The 23,603-nt window shown below is 39.3% G+C and overlaps 1 long non-coding RNA gene across 1 annotated transcript in view; it reads left to right on the plus strand.

Moving 5' to 3' along the window:
* The window catches only part of LOC131191109 (uncharacterized), a 58,385-nt gene that overhangs the window by 6,262 nt on the left and 28,520 nt on the right, over window positions 1-23,603 (plus strand). Inside the window, exon 2 of the long non-coding RNA XR_009153420.1 lies at window positions 19,101-19,298. This is a non-coding gene — a long non-coding RNA (uncharacterized LOC131191109). The remainder of the gene's footprint in view (window positions 1-19,100; window positions 19,299-23,603) is intronic.

Raw genomic sequence — 23,603 nt, forward strand, 5'->3', positions numbered from 1 at the left:
CTATGACTATCATTAAGTGTTGTACCTTATGATTCTTAACGAATGTATCTTTTATGTACACTGAGAGCATATGCACCAAGACAAATTCCTTGTATGTCCAATCATACTTGGCCAATAAAGAATTCTATTCTATTCTATTCTATTCTATTCTATTCTATTCTATTCTATTCTATTCTATTCTATTCTATTCTATTCCTGAGTGTTTATCTAGATGGTGGCAGATGTATGTATGATTATAAATATAAGAACAGAATATAAGAACAGGAAAAACAAGTTTCTACTTTGGAGCATTTATTCTAATAATAATAAGGTAAAGGAGAAAAGTGAGAAGATAATACCAAAGGAAAATAAAGTTGGGTTCATGTACTCTTGATGAATCGGATATTTATTGAATAAACTATAACTCTGTGGAACAAAATGTCACAAACCATGGTTTACCAATCTCCAAGATGGTTTTACAAGAAGAAAGCGAAACACAGGTTATCTGAATGTGATGTATGAATCTAATATGTAACTAAAAAGAGTTGCAAGTAAACCTTTTCTTTCTGTTGAATGATTAAATGAACTGAAAAACAACCAGCACATTTTGTAACCTGCCTGATATTTTCCCCAAGCTGGGCTCTATTAAATCATTTTTCAGTTTTGTCTCTTCTTTTTTTTCACTCCTCCTTCCAACAAAGCCCACTATGTTCTTCCTTGCTCTCTGCACCTCTTTTCTTACTTTGCAAGTTTGAATATGAAAATCCACAGCAGACTCACTGAGGAGGCTTGGCGGAGTTTTGCTTTTATTGAATTCGTGGCACGCTATCTACGATTATGAAGCAGGTTGTAACTTTGGATTTTGTTCCTCGGAGAAGGGCAACCTAATCATGAACTCTTATTATCCTCTTTGGCTTGGCACTTTTGCTTCTGTTTGAATTCTGATAAACCCAATGTTTGTGCAGTCAGCTTGCTTTCCAGCAGTACACAAAACCCAGCTTTATTTAGCACAGTTAAGATCCACGCTGTGATTATCCTGATATTAATCACTGCGGGCCAAAACATGCAGATCCTTAAGTGCACTTAAAGCCCTTATCCAGGTTTTTCTGTGGATTAAGTTGCTGTCATTATTTATTTCATTTATTTAGGTCTCCCATCACCACTTTGATGCTGCTGACTCACAAAACACAGGGCAACATACAAAACAATAAGATAACAAAACAGAAGCTCTCCATCCTTACTCTTAAAAATAGCACAGGATCAGTATTGGGTTTCACATTTTTTTACTACCGGATCTGTGGGTGTAGCTTGGTGGGTGTGACTTGGTGGGTGTGGCAGGGGAGGGATACTGTAAAATCTCCATTCCCACCTCACTCCAGGGGAAGGTTACTGCAAAATTCCCATTTCCTCCCAATCAGCTGGGACTTGGGAGGCAGAGAATAAATGGGGGGGGGCAGTCGGAATTTTTACTACCGGTTCTACGACCTACTCAAAATTTCCGCTACTGGTTCTCCAACACTGGTCAGAACTTGCTAAAACCCATCTCTGCATGGGATCCATATACTCAAAACATACCCCTGTAGGTTGCCCAGAGGAAAAAATTAGGTATCAAATGCCCATTAAAGGTTTTCTGCAAGGATTTTGGCACCGTATGGATTAAACTTACTTCAAGCAATAGCAAACTCTGTAGAGCTGGGGTTAACACAATGAAGGACTAAGTCTTGAAATGTAGACTGAGCTGCCCAATGTTATACTGCCCAATGTTATACTTCCCACAGATTGGACAGCAATATGATGACATGTGTGTATGTGTGTGGGGGGGCGGGGAAGGAAAAAGTTGTAATTCAAGAATCTGGGGCAGTGTTTTATCTTTAGATAAGGTGGTTATTTATGATCACATAAAGTGGCAGAAAACCTCTTACTCTTACAGTGCCCTCCCCACCTCCAGAAGATATAAGGGATAAGGATGGTTGATTTGTAAAGATGGGAAAGTTTACATCTGCTTATTATTGTGATAACCAGCAATCTCTTTATTGATTTAAAAACTGACTGTCATAATCACCAATTAGCAATATTTCTATACCTTTTATGACAGTGAACAGAATTCCCTCAGCTTGATGCCCACCAAAAACCTTGGGATTAAAACTTCCAGAATTCCTAGCCACACCTGAAAGGGCCACCAAATTAGGGAAAGCTTCTACCCAGTAGACATTTAAAATATAATAAAAGTTGACTGTTCACAAGCAAGCAAACTTTCCAACAGGTATTGGTTGAGAACAAATCTTACTTTCTGGTCATCTCAATGTTATATGTAACTCTGATACCCGAGCTCAAGCATACACAAATTTTAATGAGGCAAAAGGCCACTTCTGGTCTTTCAAATGGTGCATTTGAACAATGGGGTGGGGCCAGCACAATTTACATTTGAGTCAATTCAAATTAAATTGAATGTAACTAATAAAATTAACCTCCATGCCTTTAATACTTCTCTCTTCCATTCTTCATTTGAGAGTTCCATCAAATGAAAAGTGCCTAAAATTGCCTTCCTTGCTTCTCCTACTAGCTCATTTTTTTGGATTTTTCCCATCCAAACAGTCCCCTGACCTAATCCTGCTCAGCTTCTGAGCCCAGTGAAGAATCAAGTGCTGTTGTCTACTGAAGTTCCATCCCATTAAATATTGAAGTTCAGTAGTACCATTTGGAAGAGGTTCTGGGAAGCTAATTATCTATCTCCAGTCTAGCTAATGAAAATGGCAACATCTAAAATCCCTACTGAAGGCTTAAACCCTCAGAATTTCCCCTCGCCTTGTAACCTTACACTACCTCCCAAATTATATGATGTAAGTCTTCTTCCTTTTGATATTTCTGAATTAGGCTGTTAGAAGCAGTGAGGGAAGGGCAAGGGCATAAAATGGAAGGTATAGGGAGTAGCCTTGAAGGATAGGCAACTACCAAAACAATAGTCAGATAATAGATGCTTGAGCTGAGACCAAGAAAAGAAGATAGGAAAACATTCAGATAAGGCTCTGTCTAGTTCAGTGGTTCTCAACCTTTATAGTGCTGCGACCCCTTTAATACAATTCTCCACGATGTGGTGACCCGTTTAATACAATTCCCCACGATGTGGCGACCCCAACCATAAAATTATTTTCGTTTTGAATTTATCGTGCCTGAAGCCGCATTGGCTAGTGATCTGAACTGCTTGCGATTGCCTTGAGGACGGAGGCATTAAAGCGGAGACTCCTCCCCTATTAAATTTATCGCGCCTGAAGCCAGATTAGGCTAGCAATTGGGAGTGATTGCAGCTGGCTTGAGAGGGAGACATCAGAGCAAAGATTTCTCTCTTTTTTAATTGATCGCGCCTGAAGCCGAATTCGGCTAGCGATTTGAAGAGCCTGCAGCTGGCTTGTGGAGTCAACCATTGGAGCGCAATTCTTTGACTCCCAAGTATATTTCCCATATTTCCGATGGTCTTAGGCGACCCCTGGCAAATCATCATTCGACCCCCAACGGGGTCCCGACCCACAGGTTGAGAACTGCTGGTCTAGTTCATGTGAAATTAAAAGGAAGGGAGGAGAAACATATTCAGACTTGAAATAGTCTATATTATACCTTTAGTAGGAAATGTAGCCCTGACCCATATGGGATTAGTTTTTTAGTCAAGTCTATCTTGTATGAGGAGTGGGGTCACTGGGGTGGTGGCTCAGCAGTTAAGACACTGGACTTGTTGACTAGAAAGCTGACAGCCCAGGTTCAAGACCCAAGCTCCATGTAATGGGGTGAACTCCAGTCCTTGCCTCAGCTTCTGCCAACCTAGCAGTTTGAGAACATGCAAATGTGAGTAGATGAACTGACAGCACTTTGGTGGGAAGGTAACAGTGCTTTGTGACATCATGCTGGCCACACGATCAGGAAAATGTCTTTGGATAGTGCTGGCTCAATGGCCTTGAAATGGCACACATCCCCATAGTGGAGTAAAAGCCGCAGGGACTTCTTTGCCTTACCTATCTTGTATGGCTGACATAATAAACCAAACTATGTGCAGGTCTTTTAATTCTCAGCATTTCACATGTGATAAGAACATTCTCTTCTTTCACAGAGACCTTCTGTGCGCTTGAAAGGGAGAGCATGATTCACCATTGGTTTCTTTTTAATTTAAATTTAATTGTGCCTTGTGTTCTCCCATTAGGCAATGCTCAGGATCTCTCTAAAGAATGTTAGGTAGATCTGAATCATTGTTTTCCCTCCATGTATAATTGGCTTCAACATGCAATAGCTTGCTCGTATAGTTGCTGCTCTTTGCTTGCTGATCCAACAATAATATTCCCAAGCTTGTTGCCTAATTGTGAGAGATACCTACACTGGCAGAAATGAGGTTGTTTCACAGGAAAACCATAAATGAGTCCTGCCACCTTCAGTGGATATGGTAGGGGATGGGATCCTCCTACATTTTCTGTTCCTATTTCCTGCCTTGTTCAAGATTGAGCAAAACTTCAGAAAGAAATTCATTGGAACAGTTCCTCTGGCATATCATTAACCTGTTGCCCCCTGGGTTCTTTTTGCCCTACCCATAGAGTTTTGTACTAGATTTTACTTTGGTCTAGAAGGGAAAATAATCAACATGTATGCACATATGCATACAGAGACATGAGTTCGTGCTTCAGATGGAGTTGGAGAAAGAGAGAGAACTCTCAAGCAGCTTGTTTCCTTTACTCTCATTTCCTTTAATATACTTCCCCCACCTGTTAATTCACCATAGAGCTAAATATTTGGATTTCTTGTATGCTTTGAAAATTCCCTTGCCAACTGTGAGAACAGTTCCAAAACAAACAAGGGGTTTATAGATGCACGGTCAACAAGCAGGTCAAATTGTTTAGCCTCATTGACCCTCTTTTAGTGTCAGTAGAACACTTATTTTCTCTTGGAACAGTAAAAAACAAACAAACCTGACTCATCAGAAAAGGCCAGGAGGAAAAAGATCAAGCAAATGAGAGAAGATTCTGCTCTCAGCGTTAGGAATTTGTTGTCTTTCCAGCTCATTTTAAGGGAAGGAGGAAAAGTTTAATTTCCTATTGTAATTGTTTAATTTCCTAAAGTATCTAGGATCAGAAATCAGAAGCAGGATTTTCAGCCAAATCAATAGGCAAAAGCTCAGATGAGGTCCGGTCCTGAGACTGGGAGAGGATGATTAGTAGCATCTACCAAAGGTCTCAAGAGGGCCCAAGGAGTTTGTCAGCTGGAAATTGGACAGGCTGGGTTCAAGACCTGAGTGCAACAGGATGAATTCTCATTACTTGCCTCAGCTCCTGCCAACCTAGCAGTTCGAAAACATGCAAATGTACCAGGTACCACTTCAGTGGGAAGGTAACAGAATTCCGTGTGCCTCAGCGTATAGACATGTTGGCCACAGACTTGAAATTTTGGGCTTGAACAATCTGGAACTACGCCGCCTGCGGTACAATCTAAGCACAGTTCAAAAAATTATCTGCTACAACATCTTACCTGTCAACGACTTCTTCAGCTTCAACCTCGATAATACATGAGCAAACAATCAGTACAAACTCAAGGTAAACCGCTCCAAACTCGATTGCAGAAAATACAACTTCAGCAACAGAGTGGTCAACGCCTGGAATGCTCTATCCAAGTCCGTTGTTACATCCTCTAACCCCCACAGCTTCAACCTTAAACTGTCTACTGTGGACCTCATCCTATTCCTAAGAGGTCCGTAAAGGGGGCGTGCATAAGCACACCAGGGTGCCTACTGTCTCTGTCCTACTGTCCCCATTTATTTGTATTAGTTTTTTCATTCATATCCATATTTATATTTATACCTGCTATCTTGTACATGTTTGACAAACTAATAAATATAAACACAAATACATGAAAATGGAAGTGTCTTTGGACAATGCTGGCTTCCTTGGCTAAGAAACAGATATGAGCACCGCCCCTAGAATCGGACACAATCGGACAGGGGAAACCTTTACCATTATCTTACCAAAGGTCTCATATCTGAAAGTAAGACTGTCAGGGTACTATGAAAGTGTTTAGAACTGGCTTCAGATGCTGATTATTTCCCACAATTATTGAAGACAGAGAGAAAATGTGATTATTATTATTATTATTATTATTATTATTATTATTATTATTATTATTATTATTATTATTATTATTATTATTATTATTATTATTATTATTTTTATAACACCTCTCCTGCGCAAGCTGCACTGGCTGCCTGTGGTCTTCTGGGTGCAATTCAAGGTATTGGTCACCATCTTCAAAGCGCTCCATGGCTTAGGACCGGGGTATTTACGGGACCGCCTATTGCCACCGTTTGCCTCCCATAGACCTGTGCGCTCCCATAGGGAGGGCCTCCTCAGGGTGCTGTCAGCCAAACAATGTCAGTTGGCGACCCCCAGGGGGAGAGCCTTCTCTGTGGGGGCACCTACCCTCTGGAATGAGCTTCCGCCAGGACTTCGACAGCTTCCTGACCTTCGGACCTTCTGCTGCGAGCTGAAGATGTACTTATTCTTCCGTGCAGGACTGGCATAAAATTGAAATTTACTAGTAATTTTAATGAGGTTTTTATGGTTTTAATATGTATTTTAATTAATGGGCCAAATTGAATAGGGTTTTTAAATTGATTTTAATTGTATATTCATTGTTTTTTACCTGGCTGTAAACCGCCCTGAGTCCTTCGGGAGAAGGGCGGTATAGAAATTAAATTATTCTATTCTATTCTATTCTATTCTATTCTATTCTATTCTATTCTATTCTATTCTATTCTATAGCTATTGTTGAACTATAACTGCTAGGGTCTTCTGGGAATTGTAGTTCCTTACTATCTTGAGAGCCACACATTCCCTGCCAGACATGTGCAGCTAAACTAACCCAGCAGGAAAAGCATTTCGGATCTGGTATGAAAGCTCCTGACATATACAGAAAGCTTGTCCTTTCACTCCTTCACCCCCAAATCTGAAACTTCTGATGCGTTGAATCAAGAGACCTGCCCATTCCTATTGCCTAATCTGGAGGAAACAGCCTTATTATTTTTTATTTATTTAGAAACTATTTACATGATCAACAATATCCCAATAGCGGAATGTTCTGAATTCAATGGGAACTGATGACTGAATAATAGAAGATCTGAACTTAATGGAATTGTTAGCTGAAACTCATCATAAAGGGCAAACAAACAGGATTATTGCTTGATACTTAGGATATGTCTAGTTTAACTTTTAAAGAAGTGTACAGAGATCCAGTGGCTTGGTGGAGCAGTGTCTTATTGTAAGACAAAGGTAAAAAATGAGGTAGTTTGTGGCTTTTTTTCATTATTTTTCTCCCGTTTGGCTGGCACTCCTTTGGGAGCAAACATTTTCCAAGGTTGATTTCTGAGAAGTTTTAGGCTACGGCTGTATTGCACTGGGACAGTAGAGTATTGCTCACTAGTTGGTAAATAACTTGAAGGCCTCTTTATAGATTTCGTTTCAGAAGTGTTGAGAATTTACAGTATGCACCAGGTGAAAAGCTCCTCATTTACCCAGTGAACACACAAAAGGTATTTTATAAGGGATAAAGTCCACTGTGTGGTTTGTAAAAAGCCTGTTGGGAAAGTTTAGTAGCAGTGTGTGTGTGTGTGTGTGTGTGTGTGTGTGTGTGTGTGTGTGTTCTGAACGCGAAGACTGGATTGCTTTGCCTTTGAGATGAGATACTGCTTCTGCCATAAGAATCAGAGAGTTGGTGGGTACCTCAGAGGTCTTCTAGTCCAGGGGTCTTCAACCTTGGCAACTTGAAGACTTGCGGATTTCAACTCCCAGAATTCCTCAGCCAGCAAAGCTGGCTGAGGAATTCTGAGAGTTGGAGTCCGCAAGTCTTCAAGTTGCCAAGGTTGGAGACCCCTGTTCTAGTCCAACCCTCTGCTTAGTGCACTGAAGCATTTTGGGTGGATGACAATTAACTTCTGTTTGAAGACATTCCCAGGGATGGTGAACAGATGGTCTTCGACTTATGACAGGTTCAGTTAGTGGCCATTCAAAGTTAGAACGGCAATGAAAAAAAATGACTTATGTCCAGTGGTGGGTTTCAATTTTTTTTACTACCTATTCTGTGGGTGTGGCTTGGTGGGTGTGGCTTGGCTTGGTGGGCGTGGCAGGGGAAGGTTACTGCAAAATCCCCATTTCCTCCCAATCATCTGGGACTTGGGAAGCAGAGAATAGATGGGGGCAGGGCCAGTCAGAATTTTTACTACCGGTTCTCCAAACTACTCAGAATTTCCACTACCGATTCTCCAGAACTGGTGAGAACCTGTTGAAACCCACCTCTACTTATGACCCTTTTTCATACTTGCAGCATCCCCATGGTCATGTGATCAAAATCCAGATGCTTGGCAACTGATTCATATTAATGATGCTTGCGGTGCCCTAGAGGTCACACAATCAGCTTTTGCGACCTTCTTATAAGCGAAGTCAGTGGGGAAACCAGATTCACTTAACAGCTGTGTTATTAACTTAGCAACTGCAGTGACTCACTTAATAACTGCGGCCAGATAGGTCATAAAATTCACTTAGGAAATGTTTTGCTTAGCAACAGAAATGTTGGGCTCAATTACAGACATAAGTTGAGGACCAGCTACAAGAACCCTGCAGTGTGGTAGCCTGTTTTCCCCAGCTGCCATGAAGTCGCTCCTGATCCCTCTCCTGAGCCTGCTTCCTTATCAGTTTAACCCATTGCAGTCAACGTGTTCATTTTAACTTTTTATTTCTTTCATTCCATTTAACCTACAACTTTTGTCAGAGGCTACTCTCTCCCCACCCTCCTGTGATATACCTTACTCTCATTCACGTATTGCCACACCAATGGATTGTTTGGCTGTGTAGGACTGTAAGAGGCATTAAGGCAAAAACCTACCGTAAATTAGCCAAAATCTGAAATAAATTTGGTGAGTGCGCATCAGGCAGAGATGGAATTCATAGGCAGGGCTGCTATGCCTATGGTGGCAAAGGATGAAATGCGCTTTGTGGAGCTGTGACTCAAGTACCAGCCTTTTCCAACTTGCATGGTGACAACTTGCATGGTCCTCAGTACTGAATGGGACACTGCACATTCTCTTCATGATCTCTTTTCCTTGTTACTTTCTGGGAGGAAGCTTTGGAGTATCCAAAGCAGAACATCTAGATTCAATCACAGTTTTGTTCCATGTAGCATTAACCTTGTTGATATATATAGTGTTTTTCTGTTGAAGCATCTGGTCTACCCCAATATGGGAGGAAACATACTGCTTCCCTTTCCCCTTTCAGCTCCAATCCAGGAGCCCTCAAGCAGTCGCATTCATGACAAACCATTTTTATACCAAATATATATTTGCTGATAAAGAAATAAGTTCAAATATGAGTAAAGGTATGGCTGGCTGATGAGATCTAAATAGCTCGAAATAGATCTACACTAGTCTGCCTTTATTTCTTTATCAGCAAATATAAATTTGTGTGTGTGTGTACAGTGTATGTATATGTATATGTATATGTATATGTATATGTATATGTATATGTATATGTATATGTATATGTACAAACACAATCACCCAACTTGCAGAATAAGATATTATTTTACCTTTCTGAGGGTAAATTGAAGAATTTTATTTATTATTTTTTAATTTTATTCATTTGATTTGTAAAGCTGCCCATCTTACCTGGAACTGGCTCATAACAAGTAAAACAACATCCAGAGCATAAATAAAAACTAACAATATATGAGGTTCGCTTAGTCAAAAGCTGCCGGTACAGTGATAGAGAAGCTTATTTATTCTATGCATCTTACTCTTCAGTGTTGCCTATAGAAAACAGGCAATATAGTACAGTCTTAGATCCTTTTTACAATGTTGTTTGGTTATTTAGACTATGAAGATTTTGGAACGATATTCAGACAATATAAAGAAGAATGCTATGGCAGATACATAAGACGTGGAGAGGAAACAAGCCTGTTCTTTCTAATGGGATCTCTTTTGAAAGTATGATATATCCAGAGGTATTAAGGTGGGCTTGATACATATATGATGACATCATCATTTTGACAGTATCATGACTTGTGAAAGCCACTGCTGGGTATCATTTCAGTTCTGAAACAGAAGGAGCCCATTGGACAGCACCTTCTTAAGAAGATGGAGTTTATTCCGGCACTCTAAAATGAAATATTAAAAAAAAAACCACAGAAACTTCAGCCATATAAAAAACACATGCTTTTATTAAATAATGGATTTTAGCTTGCATTATTTTCCCAAGGGGACTAAAATGCTTCATCTGAAGCTTTTTAAAGAAGCAACCTTCACTAAATCCAATTGGTAGAACAAAGCCCTTGAAAATGAAATGTACAATAAATGATTGGCTAACATACTTTATAGCAAAGGAGTGTGGAATAAGACTTTCTGGAATGTCAAGAGATCCTGCCTTTCAACAATGAAGAAACTAACTAGTTGTCTCAACCTTAATTGAACTTCTACCACGACCTCAAGATATAGAATTTGAGTTCAGTATCAATTGCGCTGCTCGCTGTTCTCAGATCCATTTGAAATCTAACAATCTGATCTTAAAAGCAATTTACCCACCTTGTCTACATGCCACACTAATTTGCTCATGAATGTTGGTCTTAAGCAAAAAGAATAATCAAGATATTAAACAGCTGGAGTTGGTTTGGAAGCTTTTGAGTCATCACAACACTGGGCTTTGTTCAGCCTCACGTAGGCACGCAGTATTACGCAACCAAGCTGCCTGAGAAAACCTTGTGGTACAAATTACAATCAAGGGAAATGGGCATATTTTAGGATCTAATACCCTCCACTATAAAACATTGCCAATATTGACAAAGTGAATGTGCATTGTTTTGTTTTGTTTTGAACTGCCTGTCAAATGTGGCAAATAACATTTCTTGAAAGAATGACGAGAGATGCTTTATCCAGTGGTGGGATTCAGCCAGTTTGCACCACTTCGGGAGAACTGGTTGTTAACTTTCTGAGCAGTTTGGTAAACTGGTTGTTGGAAGAAATAATTAGGGCAGAGAACCGGTTGTTAAATTACTTGAATCCCACCACTGGCTTTATCTGATAATATTCTCCTTGGGCTTCAATGAAATTGTCTGTCCTTTTCTGTATCCTTTTAACATTATATTCCTTGATTTCTGTTCTGGATTGGCATGTATTTAAGTTAATGTTGACTTAAACTTCCATCTCTTTCTGCTTGCATCTCTCCTTCAGTTTCCCTTCTTGCTTTCCAACTTTGAATCTTACTAGGGGATACTGACTTTGACCAGCTTGTGCCCAGCAACTGCAACAATTGTACTTTCACAATGCCACCCCAATTTTTCTCTCTGTAACCTACTCCAAACTCAACAGGAACTGCTGATTGACCAAAAACCTGTCATACTGAGCAAAAAGAAAACAGGAGGATCAAAAGCAGATATTTTTTCTTCTGTTGCATCAGTGTGCATGTATCTGTATGTGCATGTGCATGTACATGGGCTGTATGACCATGTTTCAAACTATCAAGTCCCAAGAGCAAGACCAGTACAAAATGACATGTTTTCAAACCTGGCTTATGACACTCTGCTCTGACACTCTGCAGCGTGTCATAAACCAGGTTTGAAAACGGGTCGTTTTGTACTATTTATTTTATTTATTTATTTTGTCACAACAATATATGTAGGTATCATACAAAAGATTATATAATATATAAACACATATATGAGTAAATATAAGGAGGTATAAGCATATATGTATATAGGAAGAAGAAAAGAAAAACAATAGGACGGGAATGGTAGGCACGTTTGTGCGCTTATGCATGCCCCTTATGGTCCTCTTAGGAATGGGGTGAGGTCAATAGTAGAGAGTTTTTGGTTAAAGCTTTTAGGATTATGGGAAGAGACCACAGAGTCAGGTAAAGTATTCCAAGCACTGATGATTCTGTTACAGAAGTCATATTTTCTGCAATCTAGATTAAAGCGGTTGACATTAAGTTTAAATCTATTGGTTGCTCTAGTATTATTGCAATTAAAGCTGAAGTAATCTTTAACAGGAAGGACATTACAATAGATGATTCTGTGAGTTAAACTCAGGTCTTGTCGAAGGCGACGGAGTTCCAAGTTTGTCACAGAGTTCCAACTATGTCACATGAATCATAGTATTTTAAAGAAAACTCCTCAAAAATCGATATTTTTTACTTTTATACCTGGAGCCTGCACAGCTGTAGACCTGGTATGGTCCACATTTTTAATTCTGCCTTGGCACTCCTCTTTGAATGTTGCTGGTGTATTGGCTCAATGACAAGTCCATTAAATCTCCAGGTTCATTCTGGAGCGGTCTCTATATCTACTTTGGATTCAACAGGTGGCAGATTGAACACAATTGCCTTCTGGCTTACATGGATGAAACTTAAACCAATTGCACAGCATGGAAGCATCACCTGAGTTGCCCAGCCTATCACATTTTTGGCAAATTACCATTTTACCATTAAGTGTTGGATTCTAGGGTAGAGATCCATTTTCTTTCATCTTATGTTCTTGCTTCTCTCACAGAGAAGTTGCCTTTTTTTCCAATAGTCAAACAGAGCAAGGATTGCCCAAGTATTAATAAAGCATTAGCTAAGTAAATCAGATTGCTTTGACATATCATTGAAATAAGTAAATCCAGAGTGACCTTTGTGCCATGAGGCATAGCACAAAGGGCAGGTTTAGGAAGATATTTGCTGTTCCCTTTGTGGATAAAGGTAGCTCTTTCATTTGGCAATCTTTCTTGTGCGATGGCTTGACATGCATGTTTCTGAAAAAAAAATATGGATCTCAGTAGGAAAATGGCTGTGATGAGCTTGATGTAAGCAGGAATTTGGTAAAGAATCAGAGGATCCAGAGGCTGGATTCCAACATCACATGAAGCTATCTTTCATCTGGTTTTCTGAATAAACCAAAAGTGATTTGCTGGGCATTAAACCAAATAAATGCCAATTGGATAAAAGAGAAAGTGATACAACATGTATTTCCGCATGCGACTTTGGCATTGTGTTCTTCAGCAATCATGTTGCCCAATAAGTTGCTTATGTCCCCTGAGAGTTGAGGCCCAGCAGGAAGAAGCTTCTCAGATGAGAAGTGAAACATTTTCAGGGAAAAAACCCCCAAGAAAGTCAAGTTGCCTTTTGAAAAAGCACCTTTGAGACAACCATGACCTGGATGATTGAGACTCTCCATAGACATTCTGCCAATGTTCCCTTTCTGACCCTTGGTTCTCCCCCTCTCTTCTGGACTATGGAACCCTTCCATCAGATTTTGGGCTTCCTATATCTAGACAATTTTTCTGCATTTTTTCTATTCAAGGGAATGCACAAGGATGCTGACTGGGAGAGGGTTAGTTGACCCTGATATGACTAGATATTTCATTAAAATCTTGAAAAGATTGTTGTGCCTTCCAAAGATTGATGTTCATAGAGATAACAGGTGAGATAGAAATAGCACTTATACTTATATACTGCTTCACAGTGCTTTTACAGCCCTCTCTAAGCGCTTTACAGAATCAGCCTATTGCCCCCAACAATCTGGGTCCTCATTTTACCCACCTCGGAAGGATGGAAGGCTGAGTCAACCTTGAGCCTGGTGAGATTCGATCTGCCAAACTGCTGGCAGACAGTGATCAGCAGAAGTAGCCTGCATTACTGCACTCTAACCGCTGCGCCACCGCAGCTCTTACTGATGATATTTTCTATATGATTGCAGGGCATTGAAAAGGTGGCTCTGAGGATTTCAAGTATATGTAGCTGTGTAGAAATATCCCTTACTCAAAGGAGAAGGCCTTTCAGATTATTTTCACTTAAAACAGAAGAACATTTTGCCTTCTCCCATACATTTTGCTCCTTAATACGAATATGCTTAAAAGAGGAGATAATGCCATATCGTTCTAACAATGGCATTTTTCCAGCTGCATTCTTAAAAAGGAAACACTTTTATCTGCAATGAAACTTTCCTTGATAAGCAGCTCAAGCCTTAGAAAGGCACTTTTTATGCTCTATATGTTACCTATCACACAATTTACAATTAAAAGTAGAACCCAGTGCACAGTTATGGGAGGGAAGTACTGTATGTTTAAAACGTAAGTTGTTAAACTAAAATCCAAAAGGCCTTTTTTCTTTAATACTGGTTTTTGATTTCCAGGGAGTAGAGATATTATTGTGGATGTATCCTTCTACTAATTGTCTAGAAACGGTTTCTTTTTAATCTGAGTTCTGAAAAAGGTTGAGCAGGAAGATTGAAATGATACAATTCTTCATTTTGTGACTTCTAGAAGCAGGTTCCACTTAGGCATTTTGAACAAGAGGCTTTCAGGTTATTCCATTGACTCTAGCTATTACCTAACCTAAATGTATTTATTTATTTATTTTAATCCTGGAAGCTTTTATACTTCTGCTCTTTCAAGGATCAAAAGGTTGTGTTGAAATAACAGAGAACAAAAACTCTTTGTACAAACAATAGCTTTTCATACCGTTGGAGGTGGAATGGTAGCAATGTCCTTGCCCACACAGTACATTAATTATGTTTTCTTCCAACTCTGTTTTGTTGATATTTGTTCTACTACATCTAGTCCCTGAGAAAACAGATGTATTCCCAGGAGTATAACCAGGAGTGCTGCATTAAAATATGTTTTAATGAAATAGTTGTGGTTGTGCTTGAACATAAGGTTGGAGTAGAAGGTCTCTGAGATTCCTTCCCAGCCGTATGATTCGATGTGGTTATCTATTGCCAGTGTTCCCTCTATATCTGTAGTCATTTTGTTTTTAATCTTAATATATGTTGGTCTTATATGCTATGTACTCATTGTAACACCAACATTGCTATTTTGCCTGCCAGCAATATACTTTTCAAATACTTCAAACTTTTCATCTCTCTACTTTGTTAAACTTTCTGTCTCGGGAACTATTTTAACCTAGTCAGGCCAAATGTTGATATGCTATTAATTCACATCAGAGTTGCCAATAGGAGACCTCAGGGTTATCCGTGAAAGCTTTGGCTAAAACCTCCAGAGGTTGTTATTGTACAATGTTGTAATAAAATGGTTGTTTTTAAGATAAGAGGGGAGATTGTTAACTGACCTGAGAATAATTGTGTTAGGTATATTCATGTTAGAGAAATATAAATATCAGTGACGTAAATTCATTCACCAACAAGCAAGTACTAGAACGCATAAGACCGGAGATGTTACAAAACTTTATCTCACTTATTTTGGTCATGTCATAAGGGGGAATTCACTGGAGAAAGCAATTGTGTTTGGAAGAGTTAGCGGTAAAAGGAAACCAGGCCACCAAAAAAACAGGGTGGCAGGACAACATCAAAGCTGACATCAACCAAAGCATAGACAACTCGAAGAAATGGTGCAAGATTGGAAGATATGGAGAGATCTGGCTCATAGAATCCCCAAGAGTCAGACACAGCTGAAAGGGTAACATCATCATGAAATCCATTGTCAACTTTGACCTCATTCTTATCTACTTTCGGGGAAGTAGGACCATTGGACAGTTCTCAGAGGCTTCTTCAAATGGGTATGGTTGTCAAAAAGAAAAAAGTCAAGATGTCATGATGCAGTCTTAAAGGACACAACTGTAACTATTTTTGAACAACCTCTATCCTTAGGAATTAATTTCTAAGTTGTTATACATGTTATTCTGCAAATGAAGTGGAAAAAATAGGAGCAAATATTTATTTCTCTAACTCCATATAATTTTGATTTCTCTTACAAGTGTTCACTTCCCGTGCTTCTGAACTACACCATGGTAGCAATAAGGAGAAAAGGTATCTTGAGTTATTACACAGTGTACCCACAAACCCACACAAAACAACATACATACAATAACAAATGGATGCTTAAAACTATAACTCTACCTTTAGAAAAATGCTAAAAGAAGGGACTTAAGCAAAACTAACCTAAAAATAAGAGGAAAGAGGAAAAAATGAAAGAGATCAAACAAAGCAGATGTTTTAAAAAAGTTATAAATTTTCAACTGTTGCTGCTTCCCTGCAAAACATCTTATTTCCTTGTGCCGATAATAGATGTGGACCCTAGGAAATCATACTGTCCAATCACGATAATTTCTTCTAGAGATTCAGATAACAAGAAACTCAGAAATGCGTGAAGAAGCTCCTGACTGCTGGGTTTTCCTCTATGAAATCAAGCTGGGTCCCCTAGAAAAGTCAGCTGAGGTCTACAAGCACCCTATTATCCTTCTGCTTCATCTCCTTCTTGTTGGTATCCCTCTTTCATATTCAGAGTCAGAAATTAATCTTTGAAGAAGTGACTGCTATGATGACAATGTGGAGGTCTCCAAACATTCATTTTAGCATTTGTCCGCAAATGAATAATGAAATACTTTTTATGTAATTCCTGCCCCTTGAGAAATATCTTCTAGTTTACCAGGTGACTTTTTTTTTTGTATTCTCCCAGACTTTTAAGTAGATTTAGGAAAATATAAGGGAGAAACCCAGTGGTGGGTTTCAAATTTTTTTACTACCGTTTCTGTGGATGTGGCTTGGTGGGAGTGGCATGGCTTGGTGGGCGTGACAGGGGAAAGTTACTGCAAAATCCCCATTTTCTCCCAATTATCTGGGACTTGGGAGGCAAAGAATAGATGGGGGTGGGGCCACTCAGAATTTTTACTATCGGTTCTCCAAACTACTCAAAATTTCCGCTACCAGTTTTCCAGAACTGGTCAGAATCTGCTGAAACCCACCTCTGGAGATATCCCTAATAGATTCAATACAGCACAGTGTTGAACTGGAGCTACTTAAAAGAGGAAAGGTTTGAGGCAACATAAAACTCATGGATTTATAATCAATAAAAGAAATTAAAATAAAACTTGAGTCCATTGAAGGAAAAAGGAGGGAAATGGGGGTTGGAATAGAGAAACCAAAGAAAAAGAAGAAAAAGAAAAAAATAGATAAGAAAGTGAAGTGGTGGGAGATCACATTCACATGAGATACACATGCAAGAACAAAAGTAAGATCAAAGCTGTTTCTAGAAGTAGTTGTGAATCAGGAAAGTGATTCTCTCTCTCTGTCTCTGTTTCTGTCTCTCTCTCTCTCCCTCCCTCCATGCACACTTTTGCATGCTTGTGTTATACTTAATCACTTACTACTTGGAATATTCTTTACCAAAACTGCTAGTAAACAGGAGTCTTAGTTCATCCAAATTTTTCTTGGGAAGACCTGGAATTCAAATGTAATTTGGATATTCTGGTAGGATTTATGTGATCTCCTTGGCAAGATGTGTGTGAGGGGGGAGAGGGAGGGAGAGAGAGAAAGGGGGAGGGGGAAGGGGGGGAAGAGGGAGAGGGAGAGAGAAAGAGAGAGAGAGAGAGAGAGTTTTTACATGGCAGAGAAAGACACCTATCCTTAACAGGCAGAAAAAGGAAAATGGAAAATCAAAGACCTGTATTAATACTTAGCTTTGTCTCCATAAGCATGGAAAACAGAGCCATGGCTGACTTAGGAGAGTCCTGGATAACAAGTGAGAACAGAATTTTCTCCATGAAGTGTTGGAAAAAATCCATCCTTTCTTTTTAACTTCATTCTTTAATTGTATTTCCTCATTCTGCAGCTACTCCAGTGGGTTATGGTTTCTTCCCTCCCTTCCTTCAGGCACCAAACTAGATTTAACAAAAGAAAAGTAGAAACGTAATTGTGGATTTCCCCTCTTTATCTTTTGCCACTGCCCTAATAATTATTTATTAGCATTTGATCTATTGTTTTTTTCTATTTGCATATCATAGAATACATATCTTTAATGTAAGGAACTTCGATACTTCAATGAAAACTCACATAATGTCTGTGGGTGTACCTGTGTGAACATTTTAATCCTCAATTGAAGAAACTACAAGAAATGCACTGAGTGAATTTCCTTTGGGTGTGAATTTTACTGAGTAAGGAATGATGTGGAGGCAGCTAATGTCACCAGTGGAAACAAAGAGCTTTTTGAAGAAATGAAGGATATATTCAAAGAGTACCACTGTCTGTGAAGAGATTACTCAAATCTGTGTGTTGCAGCAGTGACTAGGCCTCATTTTATATATAGAACTAAAAAAATGGAAGAGCAGAGTATAGAGTCCTTGATTTACAACAGCTATTGAGACTAGAAATCCTGTCGTACTTCATTACCGTCATAAGTCAAGACACCCACTTGACCAGAAGTGTTTTTCTGACATTTTTCATCACTATCATTAAGTGAACATGGCAGATATTAAACAGAACTAGAAACTGGGCAAAATTGCTGGAAACCAGCAAAAAAATAAATAAATCACAAATCTAACTAACTTTGCAGATACAGCTCAGTGTGTTGTCAATGCCCCCTGCCCTCTTTTAAGTCCTGCATATTCCACTTTAAGTAAACCATTTCTGGGTCTGCTCTATTAATGAAGGTTAATGTCTTCTGATTTTCTTTTAAATCCCTAATTTGGGTTTTAAATGTATTATAAACAGCAGATAAAGTGAACATGCAGCGAAGGTGTTTAAAGTCTCTTTTTGGTTGCCACTGATGAAAATATGCTTCTTTCTATGGTTAGTGCAGGGGAATCAAACTCAATTTCATTGAGGGCCACATCAGGACTGTGGTTGACCTCGGGGGGCCAGGTGTGTGTGGCTGACTGGGTGGGGTGTGGCCAACTGGGTGGGCATGGCCAGCTTGATGCCACTCACTGGGCGTGGCTGACTGGGTGGGCATGGCTGACTGGGTGGGCGTGGCCAGCTTGACACTACTACCCAAACTGCTGGCATGTTTCCTCTTCACACTGGGTAGACTGGGCCAAAGCGACACGGGTAGACAGGGCCAAAATGACACAGGCCAGCCCCTTACATTTTCCAGGATGGCCCAGCGGGCCGAATCTGACCACATCCTTGTGTTTGACACCTCTGGGTTAGTGGCTTTACAGTAGTCCATTTTGGAGGGAAAAGATACGAGGTGCAATCATGCCCTCTTTCTTGCCATGTTTAGCCTGACCTCTTGTTCAAGTTCTTCTTTGGGATGTGCATTGTTCGAATTCTTTTAAAACTGTGAATTAACACACGAGAACCCACTAAACTGGCCCATGCATCATCGTTTTCTTTCTTTCCAGGAAAACTGAATTTCATCTGGATTATGAGTATCACTTGAGGGAGTCATCCGTAAAACTTCCATGTATTCCAGGTTGTGCGCCGGACTGTCAGAATGGCCATTTCTGAGCAGGGGGTCATACAGCTGGCAGCAATGCCATGTCTTAAAAGCTCTTAATCAGGCTGCTTGATCCCGAGCCAATCCAAGAGTTGCACTAGAGGTATGAAGTTGCCTTTTACACAGTTGTGTTTTTGATTGGAACAAGCTGATGTCTCTTTGGTAACCTTTGGGTTGGTGCCCAGTGCTCTGACTGATAGCAGTGCTTCCTCCCCCTTCTTAATAATAAAAAGAGCCCATAGGCCTGTTATCCAAATGGGTCTGAAAACATTGTTATACTATTTTACAGCTCAGTTGGCTTATTTTCCTCTACCTCCCTGCTCTACTCAGCATAGGACAGAGGGAGGGAGTTATTCAATTATTTATAAGGGCAAGTCCTGTAAAACACAGCTGGCTATACTTAACTACTGACCCCAGCTAATGTTTGCAGCTGCTGCTACATTGACCAGATGGAGCAAAAAATAAAATAAAATCATGTGTCAAAAGCAACAACTGGGACAATCCACCCAACACAGTTGAAGATTATCTTTTAGCTTTATGGATAATGGAATGCACAGAGCGTAATGACCATCAGTGCCTGGGTAAAGATTTCCTGCACATCCTCTGTGAGATCATCAAACCTCGGGCTGATATTGCCAACCTGAATTTAACTCTATGCTGGATTTAATTTTAATGATGGAATGTTCCTAGAAGGATTTTGTTGAGTTGTGTGAGGAAAAACCATTGTTTTCTGAATAATTTCTCATAATATACGATGTACAAGAATACATACATATACTTGTACATTTTTTCCCCAGTGACCTTCAGGGCATTTTTTTAGCTATAAATCATATCATATAAAAATGGGTTTAATTATGTATATACCTGTTGAGAAATACGCAACCCGGCAGGGAGGAAGACTCAAGTGTGGAGTTAGCCTGGACTCACTGTGTAACCACAAAAGATCTAAAATTAACCCCACACACCCCAAGTCTCCTTGGAGCCTTATCTAATGGTTCCCAGGAGTGTGTAGCCAGTCTGAGGAGATTCCTGTATTATAGGTAGAACATAATAAAGTAGTTCCCTGGAACTTCATGCGTGACAATGCCCTTTTGACTCACCTACACAGTGGCAGTCTGAAAATAGATACATTTGGTTAGGAATCTAATAGGCTAAATTCTCCATCATCCCCATTTCTGATCTCCCCAACACCCGCACCTTATTCTTGGTGTCACTGTTTACCTTCCTTCTCTGAGTAGACAGGCAATGTCAAAAGGGCAGAGATTGGATGTGACTTTTCTTTGTATTTTAGATGGGTTGTTCCCATTTGGCCCAGGGGCAAAAGCAAATGGGATAATGTGAAAGAGGTAGAGAGCGCCTCCAATTCTTGAATACAGCTCGCCTGTCTGGAACCCATACCTCATTTCGGACATTAATACAATTGAGTGTGTCCAGAAATATTTTACAAGAAGAGTTCTCCACTCCTCTGATTACAACAGAATACCTTATGCCACCAGACTTGAAATCCTGGGTTTAGAAAATTTAGAACTCCGCCGCCTTCAACATGACCTGAGTTTAACTCATAGAATCATCTGTTACAATATCCTTCCTGTTGAAGACTACTTCAGCTTCAATCACAACAATACAAGAGCAAACAATAGATTTAAGCTTAATGTGAACCGCTCCAATCTTGATTGCAGAAAATATGACTTCAGAAACAGAGTTGTTAATCCCTGGAATGCACTACCAGACTCTGTTGTCTCTTCCCAAAATCCCCAAAGCTTTAACCAAAAACTATCTACTATTGACCTCACCCCATTCCTAAGAGGTCTGTAAGGGACATGCATAAGAGCACCAACGTGCCTACCATTCCTGTCCTAATGTTCCCTTTGATTGTATCCAATTTCATATAGTTATTACATACTTATGATTATATTTATGCTTATATATCGTATAGTCATTTCATGCTTATGCTTATATATACTGTTGTGACAAATAAATAAAAATAAAATAATAAAAATAAATTCTACCAAAGTTCCCCCAAACTTGAAAGAGACAGAAGCTCTTGTTACTCTTGAGTAACAAGTACTCTTGAGTAAAGCAGGGTAAAGGTATATTAAAATATTTGCATTATTTTTCTAGGTCTCCATATCGCTGAAAGTTGGTGTGTTAGGGTGTAAGGTCAATAAAAGCTCAGAAAGAACTAGGAGATAAAGAGAATATAGGAACCTAGGAAATATTGTTGGGAATCACTGAAAGTATAAGTGTATAAGTAGTTTAAGTCAATTTCCCACATTGAACATTTGTGTTTGTGTCTGTCTGTACTGTATTATTCCCAAGGTTATACTACTGAAAATTTAGGACTAGAATAATACATGATTTTCTACATTTTTTAGTTTTGTAGCAAAGAGGATACAATTTTCTTGCCTTTTTAAGGTGTACGAAGAAAATATTTTGATACTGGTTTGTACTTCATCTGTTCCAAGAATAATTGCCTTAAATGTAATTTAAGTTCAGCTAAATTGCCCTCAGACTTTTCATGGGTTCACTGTAAATTGTTCGTTTGGATTTTGTATGACTTTCCTTGTCTCCAGAAGATGGTCATCCAGCAGTGCCTGACATTAATCAAGTAGAGACTATCTTTCTTATTCCGTTCCCCATTCAAATTTTAGAAAATATGTCAATGGGAAAGTTAGAACCCCACTAATTACTCTTAATAGGAATTGTCTTTGACCATTATGTACCTCTCCTCAATTTAGCTCCTCTAGCATCATGAAGCTTTATTCAGGTCTCAAGGTTAGTTGATGAGCTAAAATTTAACAGAAGTGGAATTTCCTTTCCAAACAGTTGGACAATTTTCAGATTAAGAGTTTTCAGTAAGTGACATATCTTAAAGTTTAATAATAAATGGCACCTTGTACCTATCAGATATGTTCTCAAGGTCACATTTGTTCACTTGAATAAAAAATACTTCTGAAGGAAATCAGCTCACCTATCCTTGGGCTATCCAGAGTTTCTCCAACTCCACTGCCTGTTTAGGAATAAAATTAGCAGCCAATACTTCCAATTGTATGATTGTTTATATCCAATTGTTCCTGAACCATATTTTTTTTTCTAGATTGGCTCAAAATGTTGAGAAATTGAACAGAATTCTATGTCAGTTGCCACCATCCTTGAAGGCAGCTCTAAAATATAAACAATAGTCTTGAGACACAGCAAATTATTAGTCTTGTTGAATCATTAGTAGGTGGAATAAATAAGGCTATTGGGAAAGTAAGCGTGTCTGTTTCCTATTACAACTTTCATGAATTTCGTCTGATTCTTCTGGGTATCTTAAGGATCATAGCTGCATGATACATGCCAATGAAGTACAGATTTGTTGTGGAATTCTGCGTGATCTGTTTCCAGCTAATTGCTTTCTTTCATTGGTTTTCATTGAAAACTTTTATTTTTCTTTTGGCAAATTGGTGAGTGTGTGTAAATGTATGGTTTTTCCGCTGTCTTTCAAATAGAAGGTTTTCACAGAGTAGGTTACAGAATGTATTTTTCTTTCCTTCCCTGGGTCCCCAACTTCTGTCTTAGGATCAGAATTTAGTAATTCAACACTTGTTTTGTATGTAAAGAGTCCCAGATTCGGTTTCCGGCATCTTTAGAGCAAATAAAGTTCACGTGACAGAGTTGATGGATGAGATTTTAAAGCTACCTCTAGTCAAACAACATACAGTTTCCTTTCATCTTATTATTGGGAATTGTTGTTACTGTTCACTGACCAAGTATGATGTTACGGAGCTCTATTACCTTCCCACCTAAGGGAAGTGGTACCTACTTATTTACTTGCACTTCCATGCTTTCGAGCTGCTAGTTTGGTAGGAGCTGGGGCAAAAATGGAGCTCACCCCATCCCGCAGCATTTGACTCTTGAACCTGGGCTGCCAACAAGATCAGCATCTTAACCCCTGAAATTATTTTATTTATTTTTTATAAAAAATATTTCTTCTTGTGGTATTCTCAACAGTTTCATCCCTGTTTCAAAAGCATATAGTCCAGGAATCTTGAGTTTTGCAGACATCTGTTTCAGCTGGAAGAACAATGGCCTTGAAAATATGTAGGGTTTTTTTTTTTTTGACAGGGTGAGATCTCTGCATTTTAATATTTTTTGTGAAGATGAGCCATAATATTTCTCCCAAGTAGCAAATGTCTCTGTTTCACGGCTACAGAAGTTTTCATATCATGGATGCCACCTCCAAACTTTTTTTAAAAAGTGCCTTCACCTGACAAGTCCTAAATATGTCCCCAAATCAGTGGTGAAATCCATTTTTTTTTACTACCGGTTCTGTGGGCATGGCTTGGTGGGTTTGGTGTGGCTTGGTGGGTGTGGCAAGGGAAGGATACTGGAAAATCCCCATTCCCTCCCCACTCTTGGGCCATCC

Source organism: Ahaetulla prasina, chromosome 2 (assembly GCF_028640845.1).
Source record: "Ahaetulla prasina isolate Xishuangbanna chromosome 2, ASM2864084v1, whole genome shotgun sequence".
NCBI lineage: Eukaryota > Metazoa > Chordata > Lepidosauria > Squamata > Colubridae > Ahaetulla > Ahaetulla prasina.